Source organism: Chinchilla lanigera, unplaced genomic scaffold (assembly GCF_000276665.1).
Source record: "Chinchilla lanigera isolate Chin_1 unplaced genomic scaffold, ChiLan1.0 scaffold00055, whole genome shotgun sequence".
Lineage (NCBI taxonomy): Eukaryota > Metazoa > Chordata > Mammalia > Rodentia > Chinchillidae > Chinchilla > Chinchilla lanigera.
This window is the reverse complement of record NW_004955456.1, coordinates 5,889,205-5,903,649: the sequence shown is the minus strand read 5'-3', so window position 1 is coordinate 5,903,649 and position 14,445 is coordinate 5,889,205. Positions and strand designations below refer to the sequence as shown.

Sequence of the window (14,445 nt, the reverse complement as noted above, 5' to 3'; positions counted from 1 at the left end):
CCTAGAAGTTCTTCAACTAACCAATGCCATTCATTTCTCTTTTTTTTCCACCAAGGGGTCTATCGCACTTGGTCATGGTATATGATCTTTCAATGTGCTGAGGATTTTTTACACTTGGTAGAACTCATTATTTTTATTTTTTAAAATTGATTGTTTTTTTAAACTGACAGTATTGTATATGTTTACAGGGGTAGAGTGACATGTTTTAACATGTTTGAACAGTGGCATTTTATATTTGCTAGTAACATTTTAGGAGATTTAGGCTTTGTTTACACAAGTGATGTTCTTCATGATGATATAACTCATTCCAGCTTCTCTCGCTTATCCTTTTGCTACCCTCCCCCCAAAAAACACCCTGTGAAGAGTCATTTTTTGCTTACTTGGAACTCGAGATTTTTCTCCTCTAAGTACTTCCACGTATTAAGAGTCTACAGCCAAGTCGACCAACTCCAAGAGTAACCCCAGGTGTTTGTAAAAGGAGTGAGATTCTTGCTGGCCAGGGCTACTTGTGACCAGCCAATGGGTTACTCCTGCATTAGCTTTTAGGAGGAGGCCCCTGCCTGAATAATGAGGTGCTTCAGAGCCGTGGTCAAACTTTTTCTGTAAACTTGAGCTGAGACCACAAACTATTAAGTGTAGCATGTCAGTTAATAATTATTTAAAATCCAATGCCAAGAAAGTATTCTTCACAAAGAGTGACCTTGAAATGAAAACCATGATGTTTACAAAGCCGAAGGGGCTTTTCTGACTAAGCCACATGCACCATCTTTACGTATGTACAGTTTCGCTTTGCCAAGTTCGACTCCGTGTAAAATAAAAGCTTTGTCTTCTTTAATTCTCTTACACCAAATTTCTGTTTTATTAAAGCAAGTAGGTGGAAGCTTCAGAAAAAAAATAAATGCCTTTTTGTGTACCTTAACAGTTATTAAGACTAATTGCTTCTTTCTGTTTAACTGTACTTGTATTTTATATCACACACATTTTTATATTTTGAGATTGCAGAATATATGATATGTAATGCAATATATACATTAAAATTACTCAAAATCCCACCACAAGATAAACACTCTTTGGACATTGTGTATGTGTACTGATACAGGAAAACATATATAAAGGTATAAAACAAAAGATTTCCATAGAAATTATTTAATGGTTGCCTTGTTAGATGTTCCATACATTATTTTAGTAATTAACTATTGCTAGTTATTGAGGCTGCATCCAGTTTGTTACTATTTTTAGTAATATGAAGAATAATTTTATGTCTACAAAAATATATTTATACTCAAAGGAATTGGTATTTCAAGTCCAATATTAAGAATATTTGTATAAGGCACACTTCTTAAGAAGTAGAATAAATTTCAAAGTAGAAACATTTTTCAACTACCTATTATTCATTAAAAATAGAGTAAAAAACTCCTGGAAAAATTTTACATACTCCTTTTGTTTGTTTATTTGTTTGTTTGTTTTCTTGGACTGGGAATCAAACTCATGACCTTGCACTTGCCAGGCAGGCACTGGGCTGCTGAGCTAAATCCCCAGCCCCTACATACTCCTTTTTATTGTCCTGATCTAATGTGGTCAACTCCAGCTTACCTACAGAGTCTGGGCCTGTTCAGAAGGCCTTTTATTTGGCTTCTTTCCTTAAGGGAACTATCGTATCCCTTCTCACATTTTAAGTTCTATTTGCAAAGCACGATGGTAGAGCCCAGGTTTGGCTAGAGAGGTACCTAGTCATGCACAGTGGTTTGCTAGAATGGGGGGCAGTGAAAAAAGGGCATCCACTGCCACACATCTCCCTTCCTGCAACAATCCACTCCCATGGGGCAGAAAGATAAGAAAGAGCTCAGGATGCAGCTATGAGTTACGTGCGTGTTTTCCTTCTATATTAGAAGGACAGAGTTGATGGGCAGACTGGTGGCACCCTACCAAGCTCCTGGTGCTGGGTATTAGCTCCCTGCAACCTCATACTGTCTGGGTATAGTGAGGACCCTGTGCTGTCGGGAAATGGAGGTAACATTCTTCTGCTTTGTGATGACAATGGAAGATGGAATGCAGCAAGGACAGCTGGCCTAAGAAGAAGGCGGCACATGTCCTATAAGAAGGAATAGAGGATTTTCTCAGTCTGGAAGAAAAGAGATATAGAGATCAGAGCCAGGAAATAGTTGCTCATCAGACACACAAACAGATTAAATAAGTCAGTGCTAAGGTTCTGGGTCAGAACATGGAGAAGAATGTTAGAGGGAAAAGGTGCTAGGGTCTTGGCCCTGGCTGCTGGGGACACTGGGCATAGAGGAGATTTGCAGGCGCATGTGGAAGTCAGGCCCTCTCTCCAGTCACAGGTGTCCTGACGGTCCCCATGGTGGTGACCTGCACATCCAGGTGTGATGACCCTGGGATTACCCACGGCCTCTGATCTTGCACACCTGGTGCCTTGGGCTGTAGAAGGAGATGTGGAAGAGACACAGGCCAAGTCAGAGAAGTCTGTGTTTATTTAATCAACATTGATTTCAGGCTATGCAGCATGCATACGCCTCCTTCTCTGCCTCTTTCTCTGCCTTATTTTTGTTGCTCATTTAGAAAGAACTTAAATGGGAAATAACTTCAAGCTGAGGGGCTGCAACCAGTGGGAAAACACGCTGCTATTGGAGCAGCCTACAAATTTATCTTACTTTCCACCATGACCCACATTAAGTTTCAAGGATAAAGAGTAGCTATCTGGCACCTTGCCATCTGGTACCTATCACTGTACACTTCCACAGATGTATAAGAGGGTCACATATGTGCTCACCCACACCTTCCTGAGAGCCCAGGGGACTTTTCCCCCAGACTCTCCTCTTGTGATCTTCGATCAAAGGCACAAGCCCACAACCGACATGCCTGAAGCCACACAGAGAGTGTGTAATGACTGTACATGCCAATGTGTAACAAACAGGCACCCCAGTGACACATGACAGCCAGCACTTTGTTCACTAGCACCTAATCTGGGCCAGGGGCTCACTCCCGGGTCTGCTGTGGGTTGGCTGGAGCCCAGTTCTGTGGCTTTGTCCATCTGGAGCCCAAGAAAGCATGGAGAACAGAAGCCACTTCTACAATTAACCTACCACTCCATAAAACATCCTGGGTGGACCTGCAGGAGGAAAGGCTGTATGAGCCAACTCTACCTTACTGCTATGAAATACCTGAGGCAACTGACTTATAAGGAGAAAATGTCCACTTCACCACAGTCTTGGAGGAGCAGAGGCAGGATGCCTGCATTGACTCAGTTCTCATGAAGGTGGTAGGCGGTGGAGTCACATCATGGCAGCAGAGCATGTAGAAGGAAAATGGAACAAGTAAGCAGCAAGAGGGAGGCTAGGGTCCCACAACTCCCTTTGAGAAGACACCCAAAATAACCAGAGGGCCCTCCACCTAGGTCTTACCTCATAAGAGTTCCAATAGGCCCAGGCTCAGAGCCAGACCTTCAATACATTGGGCTTGAGGTCACTCAACTTCCAGATGACAGCACACAAGTTGTTCACATCGAGGCCACATTGGACAAGCCAACCCCAGCTTGCCTCTGGGCATCTATGAGATCTCCAGTGTCAGAAAACCACCCTGCTGGACCCAGCCCAGATTAGCTGAACCAGCAGACATGTGAGTAATGTGAGTTACCAGTGCACACACTAAGTGATATGGCGAGGCCCAGGGATCTAAGTCTTCTCCCCAGTTGAATGTTCCCACCTTGAATGATGCTATCCTCGATAATATTTGTTGAACATGTTAGGCAATGAATATCAGTTGAACTAGTATGAAAGATGTAGGATTAAGTCCTAAAGTGATGATTTGTTGTTGTAGTTGGACCTAATTCCCACCAGGAAGGGTGCACTGTGGAACGAGGACTTTACCAGATTGCCCTCATCTCCTAGTGAAGAGACAGTCACTCTACCCATATTTGTGACTGTCTTTCTGTTGCCATTTGTCACGGGTGAAATTCCCTCAAAACACGTTTTCTTTATTTTAGTCAAAATAGAGTCAGGTTATATTTCTCTCACTCAGAGACTGGAGTGGAGAAGCCAGGTGGTGGGAAGAATGCTCCTTGAGGCCTCCCTGAATTCCCAGATCCACCTGACCCATGTGTCAGAAAGGTTTGCCCCAAATGGACCCAGAACACAGAGCAAGGGGCCAGGAAAGGCAGGTGTGCTGACAAAGCAACCATCTTTGGGCCCCCTGTAGTGAGAAAAATATGAATTTCAGGCTCAGCTCTAAGTGCTAGTGGTAAAAATGAGAGCCTTTGCTATGCCCTACAATAGAGGATGGATTATTTCCTTACTGAGACACGTTCTTGGAACCTATTCATTAAAAAAGATGCTCGTAGTACTTAGTATTTCTGTGGTTGGTGTTTATTGAAAGCTTATACATACTTGATAAGTGGCAAAAGTACTCTGACACATGGGTCTTCAAAAAAGTTAACATCATATTACCCTTACCACTCCCCAGAGACCAGTAACTCTCCATCAGTCTTACTCACTGGTGATGCAGAGAAAAGAGAAAGAGATTTAGTTTTGGATGCCAAGAGTTTTGCTAGCCTTTGGTTTTATATATAGCAATAAAAATTGTTTTCAATTCCCATGACAAAAATGTCCAAATTTCTTTCATTGCCAAACACACATACACACACAGACACATACACACACAGACACATACACATACCAGAGAGACAGACACAGAGAGAGAGAGAGAGAATGGAAACAGAATTAATATGTAAAGTTACATGAGTCCAAGAATAAACTACTTTAAGGAACAGTGTCACTCCTGTATACGGCACTCTTATGATTGATGATTCCTACTCTCTCCTTTTCATTTAGAAAATGGCAAATGATATTAAACTGGGAGAATCATTACAGGCTGTCTGGTTAATTGTCTTTGTTTTTTGGCTGTTAAGAGTTTCACAGCAATGTGAGTCATTATGCAGCTGTCCATTACTGTAACAAGAACCGGATGTCAGTCAGCCGACAGAGGCATTGCTAACCTTGTCTCACAGCTTGACCGTTTGTGTGTGTGACCAATGGGCAGTGCACCATGGTAGGAGCAGCGAGCACAGTCAGGCCATTCCCTCTGCGGCCAAGAACAAAGCAGAGAGAGGAAGTGGAAGGTCAGAGTCCCATGTCCCTCTGAGGGGTCCCTTGGTCCCTCAGAGGACACCCCCAGGGACCTAAAGCCCTCTCCTACACCCACCCCAGAGTTTCCACCACCTCCCAACAGGGTGGCACCTTGGGGACTCAACATTACCCACATTGGCCCTTGGGGACATTTAAGATCCAAACCATAGCAGTCTGTTTACAAAAGTGTAGTTTCAGAATGAAGTCCATAGCCAAGACAAAGTCCTGGAGCAGCTATAGCAGAATGATGAAGTTTGACACCTGCAGCACTGGAAGGGCACCCGAGGCCCCAGAGCCGGGCTCACTCTCCTCTGCCCTTTGCTCTGTGATCTCTGAGGCCGCACCGATGCAGCCTGGGACAGAGCGCTGCAGCCCAGAGGCCTGGCCCCGACACCGGGCTCCGAGGATTCCTACTCTCTCCTTGTCATTTAGAAAATGGCAAATGGTATTAAACTGGGAGAATCATTATAGGTTGTCTGGTTAATTGCCTTTGTTTTTTGACTGTAAAGAGAATTAACAATTCCAAAATGAAGAAGGCATGGCTAAGAATTTACAGTGAATCCACGTGCCCCAATGTGAAAACAATGTTTTTCTCACTCACTTTCCTATACATACTTTTTTTTCAGTTTTATAAGTTCTAACCATAACGTTGCTTAATATGTTTTTATTTTTTTTAAAAAGGTTCATGTCTTCCTGAGGGTAAAAAGGAGGGAAATATACACAAGCTCAGTAGCAGAGTTACAAGGCCTAAGTTTGGAATAATAGCATAGTACTGATTTTGCTGTCCACGATCCCATCCTGTATATGTGAGCACCTACTAATAAATACACAGGAATTTGGATACAGAACTCACATGGCAGCTATTAAACTGAGACTATTCCAAACGCTACAGATCCCCACTCACATCCGAGCAACTGTAAAGTTCTTAGAACTCTGCGATTTTGATCTGTCTCGTGACAGCTCATTGGAAACCAGAGGAAACACAGCAGTTAAGAGGGTACTGATTGTCCAGGGACTGAAAGAATTCTCCCCTTAGGAACTGAGAAACTCTTACAATGATTTTGTAAAGTGGTTAATTAAAAATAAAACTCACAAGACCGAGGTGTAAAAGTAACAGCTCTCCTCCTGAGAACACATCTTACACGACACCCGACTTAGTCCCGCATGGTCTCCACAGACCTGCTGTGTGTCTGCAGTTGGAAAGCCCAAGCACACCCTGCAAAGAGGTTGAGACCCCAGGCCCAAGTACACGGGCACTATGTGGAGGTAGCTATATTCATGGTATCAGTGCCACCCCAGGAGTTTCCTGTCCACTTCCACAGCCACCACATCTGAGAATACTGTGGGCCCTGGAGTCCTAGGGGCCTGGACTGAAGCCAGATGGAGTCCTGCTCTGGGATATCTGCTTATGTCCTGAGCTGCTGTCAGGTGAGGAAGGACAAACCCACAAACCCACGGGAAGCCCTTGGCCAGGTGAGACATACCGAAGCCTCAGGGTGTGCTATTTTCATCATCATTGCAGGAAGAGCCAGCAAAGTACCTGGGCCACTCTAACGCCACAGAAAGGAAATCCTTTATTATTTTAGCCATTTTCCCACCCGCTGCTTCTTCTCATCCTGACCACCCTAGTGGAGGGATTTCTTTCATCTCAACTTTACTCCATCATTTTAATGAGAGCGTAAACAGGTCTCAGGACATCCTATGGCCCTCCCTTTCTGAAGCCTTCCACACACACCATCTCCATCTCAGCAACAAAAATATTGAATTATTAAAAGATTTCAAAAACATCATCACCTTCTCCATGCATGATTACACTGGACTTTCTACCCCCTTTGTTCTCATAGCTGCATGGTATGTCAGGCATTGTAATACCTCAGTCATTAGAGTTTCACCCACCTACTTGACAAACACAGAGAATACTGTTTTGTCCTATTAATAGAAGCATATTTTGGCCCTGACGTTTCCTTACAACCTCTATTGGAGTTCATGTTAGAAGGTGATATGTTTTTGCCTCAACAGAGAGTTTTGAAGGCAGAACTCAGAACACCAAAGAGGCAGTCTTGGAGTTTACATCTCAGCACACACGGTCTGCCCTTGCACCTTTGGGCTCTGAGTCCATGGGTTCAGCCAATCACTGTATGTGTACAGAACAGTTACGGAAATTTTTCTTCTCATTATTCGCTCAACAATATAGCATAGCAACCATTTCCACAGCATTTACATTGTAGTAGGTATCATGAGTCATTTGGAGGTAATTTAAAGTATAGAGGAGGATGTGTGTGAGTGTATACACAAAGACTATGACATTTTACACAGGGACTCCAACATCTGTGCAATTTGGTGTCCACCAAGTGTCTTAAAACACATCTCTTGAGGATGCCCAGGAATGCCTGCCATCCAAAACAGAAACTAACTTACCCAAATGATGAGAGATATGAAGAAGAGCTCAGGAAGCTTGAATCTCCAGCATTACTGACCTGGGGGCCGAGTATTTTGTGAGTTCCAAGGCAATTCTGGTGTCAGCGAAAGCATCCAGCATTGGAACAACCTGAGACAACTTCAGTGGCGAACTTCTGAGAGCTAGAGATGATTGTGCAAAAATGACAGCTTCGTGTTTGCCCCAAAGTGACATGAAACATAAAGAAGTCTAGCCAGACACAGAAGTGAAAAACTGGAGCGCAGAGCAGGGTCAGGGACATGGACAGACACAGTTGTGATTCCGTGTGCCAATGTCCACAGAGCAGGCAGAATTAAGAATGCCCTAGTGACTTGCTGGGGAAATATCGAATGCTAAATCACACGGCCCTAGAACTGAGGCCTCCCCTGGCAAAAGGCGGAGAGAGCAGGGTACAGCCAGATCCTCAGTTGTCAAGCAGCAGGTTCCAGAAATGAAGGGACTCAAAATAGAAATCGTGTTCAGGTATCCAAAAATAAGGTTACCTTTAATTTTGCACAGATATGCAACATAAGCAGATATGTTTCTTTAAATGCCAGGCTATCAAACAGCCAGTCCTTTTTACACTCAATCATTTCATCACTCATGTTCACAAGCATGCACCTGGGAAAAACCAGGCAGAGGAGTTAGGATAGGACATTCAGGGGAAGATGGTGGCTCGTGGTCGCCTGACCTGACAGTTTTCTGATTCCTTGTCATTTTTCCACCTAACATCACCATCAGAACTGGTCTTCTCTGTCTGGTCCCCAGTTTCTGGGACTTGTCAGACTTAGCATGCTAAGGGTCCGTCTTGACACCACACCACTGACCTAACAGAGGACTCTAGCCTTGGCACGTCCTTTCCAGCCATCCAATGTCTCTTGTTGGGCTTTCAACAACAACAAAATCACAAAGTGTGGTAAAGACAAGAAAAGACACATTTGAAGAGACAAAGGAAGCATTATAACTAGGCCCAAGGAAGCCACAGCCTTAGGAATTATCAGACAGGGAATTTCAAATAGCTATGATTAATAGGATTAAATCTCAGACGGAAAAACATAGACAATGTGGAATGGATGACTAATGGAAGTAGAAAGATGGAAAATCTAAGAATTTAAAATGAAGTGTTGGAAATTAAGAGCATTATGATAAATTTAAAATGCTTTGATGAGCTCATGAGAAGACTGGACTTAACCAAGAACCCATGAGCTTAAGGACAGCACAAAAACAGCTGAAAAGCAAGGAGAAAACTGGAATGGTTAGGGGAAAATGAAATATTCAAGAAATGTGAGACAACTACAAAGGTATAATATATGCATGATGGGAATATCAGAAGGAAAAAGAAGGTGGGTCAGAAGAAAATTTCAGGCTGAGGATTTTCTAAAATTAAAGACAGAAACCAAACCCAGAGATCAAGGAAGATCAGTCAACAATGAGCAGAAAAAATATCCCCCAAAAATCAAAATCTAAGAGTACCATATGTAAACTGCTGAGGACCAAAGACAAAAAGAAAAATCCTGAAATCAGGGTAGCAGGAGGTGACACCTGACCTGTGGAGGGATAAAAATAAGAATGTCAGTAGGCTTCTTTGCAGAAACTATGCAGGCAATATGAGAATGAAATGAATGAAATTTTTAAAATATTGCAAGGAAAAAAAAGTAGGCTAGAGAATTCTAGGTGGGAGAAATTATAGTTCAAAAGTGAAAACAGAATAAAGGCTTTCTCAGACCAGCAAAAGCCAAAGGAATTCATTGCCCGGGTACCCTCCCTGAAAGGAATGTTTAAAGAAGTTACTCAGGCAGGAAGACAATAAAACATGAACCCACATAAAGGAAGGAAGTGTATCATGGGAGAAAACAAATGAAGAGAAAACAAAGTAATTTGTTTTCCTTAACCTAAACTGATCTAAAAGATAACTATTTATGGGCTAAGGATGTGGCTCAGTGGCAGAGCACCTGCCTAGCATGTATAAGGCCCTAGGTTCAATCTCTAAGATCACCAAAAATAAAAATAAAAATACGTGTTTAAAGTAGTAAGAGTACCAGTGTACAAGGTGATTATGCCATACAGAAAAATGAAATCCACTGTAGCAGTGCCATAAGGGTCAGGGGGTGGGAATCAAGAATTCTTTTTATTAAGTACCTGCCACACACATGAAGTGTTTCAGCGTTACTTGAAGGGTGACTTGGATTAGTTAAAAATACACATTGTCTAAAGGGTTTATTTTAGTTATCTTAATTTTTTCACTGATCCATTGGTTGCTCAAGAGATGTTGCTTAATTTTCATGTATTTGTAAATTTTCCAAAGTTTTTCTTGTTATTGACTTCTAGTTTTATTCCATTGCAGAAAGAAAAGATATTTAATACTATCTTAATTTTTAATGTGTTCAGGCTTGTTTTGTGCCTTACCGTTTTATCCATCCTTGAGACTGTGCAGCTGAGAAAGTATGTATCCTGAAGCTGTTGAATGAAATGTTTACAAATGTCTGGTTTGCAGTATATAGCCAACATTTCCTTGTTGATTTTCTGTCTGAATTCTGTCCTTCACAGAAAGTAGAGTGCTGAATCTCCCTCTGTTATTATCTTACCATCTGTTATCACTTCTATTCAGCATGGTACTAGAATTCTGAGCCCAAGCAATTGAGCAAGAGAAAGAAATAAAAGCATGTGAATTGGAGAAAAGTCAAATGGTCCCTATTTACAGACAACATAATCTTACATATAGGAAACCCTAATGACTCCACCAAGAAACCATTCAGACTAATAAATGAATTCAGCAAAGTTACAGGATATGAAATCAACAAACAAAAAACAACATTTCAATACATTAATAGAGAACCTGAAAAGGAACTCAAGCAAACAATGAAGTTCACAGCAGCTACAAAAACAAAGTACTTAGAAATAAATTTAACAAAGAAAAGATCTTTACAATGAAAACTATGAAACATTGTGAAAAGAATTTGAAGTGTATACAAATAGAAAGACATTCCATATTCATGTACTAGAAGAATATTGTCAAAATATCCATACTGTCCCAAAGGATCACAGATTCAATAAAACCCCCATCAAAACACCAATGGTATTCTTTTAGAGAATGGAAAAGCAATGCTAACACTTATATGCAATCAGAAAGAGATCTCAAATCATAAAAGAAATCTTAAGGGGAAACACCAAGTGAAGACATCACAATATCAAACTTGAAAATATTCTGTGAAGCTCTAATAACCAAAACAGCATGGGACTGGTACAAAAACAAAGTCACAGACCAAGGAAGAAAAACAGAGATCCAGGAAATAAGTCCACACACTTATAATCAAATGATCTTTATGACAGTACCTAAAACACACATGGGAGAAAGGGCAGTCTCTTCAATAAGCAGTTCTGGGGAAAATGGATATCTACATGCAGAAGAATAAAATTAGACTTCCATTTCTCAGTATATATGTATACAAGAGCAACTCAAAACAGATCAACAACTTAAAATGTAAGACCTGAAACTCTAAAGCTGTTCAAAGATTACACAGACAAAGCTTCATTCCTGCAATCTGAGCAAAGAATTTTTTTGGATCAGACTCTAAAAGCAAAAGTAGACTACATTAAACTAAGGAGCTTCTGCCCTGCAAAGGAAAGAATGAACGGAGTGAAGAGACAGCCTGCAGGATGAGAGAATGCAACAAGGCGCTTTGTGCTGCCTTCTTCAGTTTTTCACAGCTGGCAATTCAAAGGGCTGCCGTCTAGTGAAGCCAGGATGGCAATTCTCGGTGCCAACAGTGGACAGCTGTGCCACTGCTTTTGCCAGTTGTGCTTGTACTCATGGCGTCTCACTGGTGGCATGTCTGGGCTTTCCCCAGACACACACGGTGGTCACTGTGAGCACCAGGCCAAGTGGTGATCACGGTCTGCTGACATATCTCTGTTTATCTCCTCCCACTTCACCAAGGTAGTGGCCTAAAAGGTATAAAGTAATTTGAACGTCTTATATTTTATGATCATGCCAGTGATCATAAAAGAACTTATCTTAAAACGCAAATGGCCTATACCCATGACCGTGATCTTCTGTTGAACACGCCGGGACGGGGTCCGCACCAGGCTTCAGCCCTCTGCTGAGAAGCTCCCTGTGGTCTCTTCACAGAGTCTTCCCTTGCATCTAGGACCAGCCACTTGAGAACAGGGCCCACAGCAGGGCCTTCACCCTGAGCTACATCCTCAGCCTTTTTCACTTCTTTATTTTGAACCAAGTTCTCCCTATATCACTAAGTTGCCCAGACTGTGCTCAAACCTGCAGTCCCCTCACCTCAGCCTCCCAGAGTGCTGGGATTACAGGAATGCACTGGTGGACAACAGCAGAGTCTGGGGAGACCATCCTACTCCAAGAACAGTGCCAGGAGGAGAGAGACTAAGAGCAGTGTAGTTCAGAGGGTAAGACTGGGGTGGCTGGCGGGGACCCACAGGAAGGCAGGAAGGCAGGAAGAAGGAAAGAAGGAAAGAAGGAAAGAAAGAAGGACGGAAGGGAGAGAGGGAGGAGGGAGGGAGAGTAGGAGAGGGAGGGAGGAAGGGGAAGGGAGAGAGGGGGCTGCCACCACATCCAATAGGAAACATGAGAGAGTGTGGTGAGTAGGCAAGAGAAAAATACAGAGGGGTGTGGAGGGGCGAGGAAAGGACAGGGGAGCGCAAGATCTGCAAAGGAGCCCCCACCTCTGGCTTCTCCCCGTGCTCCCCAACTCCCCTCCCCACCCCCAATTTTCCCTAACAGCTGGGTGCAGATTCACCCTTGTGTTGGCCCCAGATGTTTGCCGTCCTTTCTCTGGAGCCTAACCCAGCTCCCTCCCCACCTGGCCCACCCGCTCACAGCAGTCATGTTTGTTTTTCCAAGAAAACGACAAGATGAATGGGGGAAGACACATCTTCCAGAGAACCACGGAAAAGAAAGCTTCCATGAATTGGTTCCCTGGGCCCTGGGGCTGCAGGAAGGGAAACAAGAGGCCTCCAGCCCGGAGGCAGTGGTGGACACTTGCATGGATGCGGGAGATCCCACACTGCTTGACTGCGCTTCCTCTCTGTGACACAGGCCCTCCCCAGAGATCAGCACACGGCTCTGTTTCATCTGTGTTTTCTGGGACAAACCCATTCTTTACAGAACAGACCCCGCGGGGGCTTGGGGCGAGTTTCCTGGTCCCACACCACCACCTGCTGGTCAGAAGCGGCCAGCGCCTTTTGTTTCCTGTTCTCTTCTGAGTCCTGAGGAGGAACCGGTTCTGATCGCAGCCCCAGGTGCTGTCCCAGCCTTGACTGACAAGGACGCTGATGAGTAGTGAGGCAGCTGTGCCCCTTTGCTCCCCCTGCGCGCACTTGGTGGAGTTAAATCACCTCCTTGACAGGCCAGGAAAGGAAGGCGCAGAGAGGGCAAGCCACAAGTACAAGCTGCCCGTGAATAAGCGCCCCTGTTAGGACTGGGTCACTGAATTGTTCAACCCCAGGCTGAGGGGGGCCGTCACCCCAGGCGACCACAGTAGAGGTGGGGGGAGTTCGCAGGTTCTCAGAAGAGGCGACAGCGAGGTGCTGAGCCGGGGGACTTGGGAAGAAAAAGCAAAATCAAGGAAGGAAAGAAGAGGAGAAAGTTGGCAGGACCCACGGGGTCTCCAGACCCTCTCCGTCCCTGCAGCGGGCTTAGGATGGACCCAGGTCCCTGTCAGACTGCGCAGGGCCGAGATAAAGAAGCAGATGACAGACCACACCCTGGAAGGGACGGGTACCTCAGCCACGGCACAGAGCGGCCCTGTGGAGGGGAGCGTGGCCGGCTGCACAGCTTCCCGTGCCTGGGACCCAAGGACGAACCGCACCCAAAGGACAAAGGCGGTGGATCCAGAGCCCCTCCCCGCTCCACGTGGCCCGGGTAACACAGCTCGGTGGCCCTGTGCCTGGAGGCGCAGCGCGGATCCACACACACCTTAGGGGCCTTCGCAGGCTGGAACACAGGGAGCGGCGTCCCCAGGGCCCACGGCCCACGGCCCACGGCCCACGGCCCACGGCCCAGGGCCGGAACAGCGTAGCCGAGGCACTTGGCTCCAGAAAAGGGGCTTAATTCATGGCATCCAGGAAGCAGAGGGAAGGGTGGAGCCGGGACGAGAGTCCCCCCTTCCTGGTCACACCCCAGAGACCACCTGCGACCAGGCCCCGCGCCCTGACCGTAGGTCAGCTACAGCGCCCACGGTCCGGTGACTTCCGAAAGCCCTCCTGTGAGGGCACGGGCTCCCGGGCACAGCTGGATACACACAGCCTTGGGGAGTCCGCACTGCCGCACTGGGGCACTGGAGAGCAGGGGCGGCCCTGTGCCGGCCCCAGCCCTCAGCTGGCAGACAGAACCGCGCTGTGAGTTAAGGGTGCGCGAGGCGTGGCCGTGGTGTGAGCAAAAGCAACAAAGAACCGAGCCTCAGTTTCCCCGCTATCGGATGGGAAGGGTCGCCTAGAAGAGTGACTTCCAGTTCGGCGCAGCCCAGCTCCCACCGTGAGCCCAGTGCCAGCCGCGAGCCGCAGCGACCCGGGCTGATCAGGGCCAGCGTGGAGAGCGGCTGCGGCCCGGGGCCACCGCAGGGGACACACGTGTGCACTGGCTGTCCAAGCCGCTGCCGCGCCTGCCTGGCCTGGGTTCCTGAGCGCCCCCCACCCGCCCTCCAGCGGGCCTCCCTCTCCCCAAAATGCGTGTCACTGCCTGGAGGGGCGCAGAGCGTCCACGCTCACTGCCCGCCGCTCCTGGCCAGGCCCTGCGAAGCTCATGTGGCCGTCCTGGAGGACGCTATTTATAGCTCCCAGATACTGGCCCAAGAGCGCTTCTCGCCTGCCAGGTACTTTCTGAACTCGGGGCAGCTGTTTCCC

General features: G+C 45.7%; 1 long non-coding RNA gene across 2 annotated transcripts in view; it reads right to left on the bottom strand.

The window, feature by feature from the left end:
• LOC106149903 overlaps nucleotides 1-9,263 on the bottom strand; it is a 49,528-nt gene extending 40,265 nt beyond the window's left edge. Inside the window, exons 1-2 of one of the 2 annotated variants that reach the window (XR_001236372.1) lie at nucleotides 9,123-9,263; nucleotides 7,616-7,718 (exon numbers count right to left, since the gene is read on the bottom strand). This is a non-coding gene — a long non-coding RNA (uncharacterized LOC106149903). Of the gene's footprint in view, nucleotides 1-7,615; nucleotides 7,933-9,122 lie in introns of those variants that run through there. The other variant, XR_001236371.1, reaches the window with a different exon arrangement.
• Between the last annotated feature and the right edge of the window lie 5,182 nt (nucleotides 9,264-14,445).